We start from the raw sequence: 682 nt of genomic DNA, 5'->3' as shown, positions 1-682 counted from the left end.
ACCGCCCTAAAACCGAGCGGGACCCCTTAAAACCGGTTGAACTGGTTTTTACCGGAGTTGAACTGGTTTTGACTGGAGTTGAATTGGCTTTTATTGGAGTTGAACTGGTTTAGACTGGAATGAACTGGTTTTTACTGGACACTAACTGGTTTTCCACTGGAGTTGAACTGGTTTTCACTGGAATGAACTGGTTTTTACTGGACATGAACTGGTTTTGACTGGAATGAACTGGTTTTTATTGGATATAGAACTGGTTTTTACTGAAATGAACTGGTTTTCCAAAAAACAAAAAAAAATTTCGGGACTTCAACCTGGAATCTCGGGGAACGAGGGAAGGGGGAGATGATGGAGGAAAAAAATCGCGGAGAAAAGAAAAATGGGGATGTGAGAGCCAAAAAAAATGATTAAAAATGACAGGGATTGGGTCCTGGAAGGGAAAAGGATGCTAAAAGAAAAGAGAAACCTGCCAGGACTCAAAGCAGGAATCCAAAAGGGGGAAATGGTGGAGGAGAAATGAACTGAGGGATGTCACATTCAYCAGAAAAATCATTTCCTTAGAAAAAATGATTAAAAATATCAGGGATTGGGTCCTGGAAGGGCAAAAGAAGGCAGAAAGAAAAGTGCCACCTGCCTGGAGATCATCTCTGCCGGGACTCGAACCTGAAATCCAAAAGGGGGAGAG

This window comes from Malurus melanocephalus, unplaced genomic scaffold (assembly GCF_030028575.1).
Source record: "Malurus melanocephalus ecotype Western Australia unplaced genomic scaffold, MMel_1.1 scaffold_1401, whole genome shotgun sequence".
Lineage (NCBI taxonomy): Eukaryota > Metazoa > Chordata > Aves > Passeriformes > Maluridae > Malurus > Malurus melanocephalus.
This window is presented reverse-complemented; position numbering follows the sequence as displayed.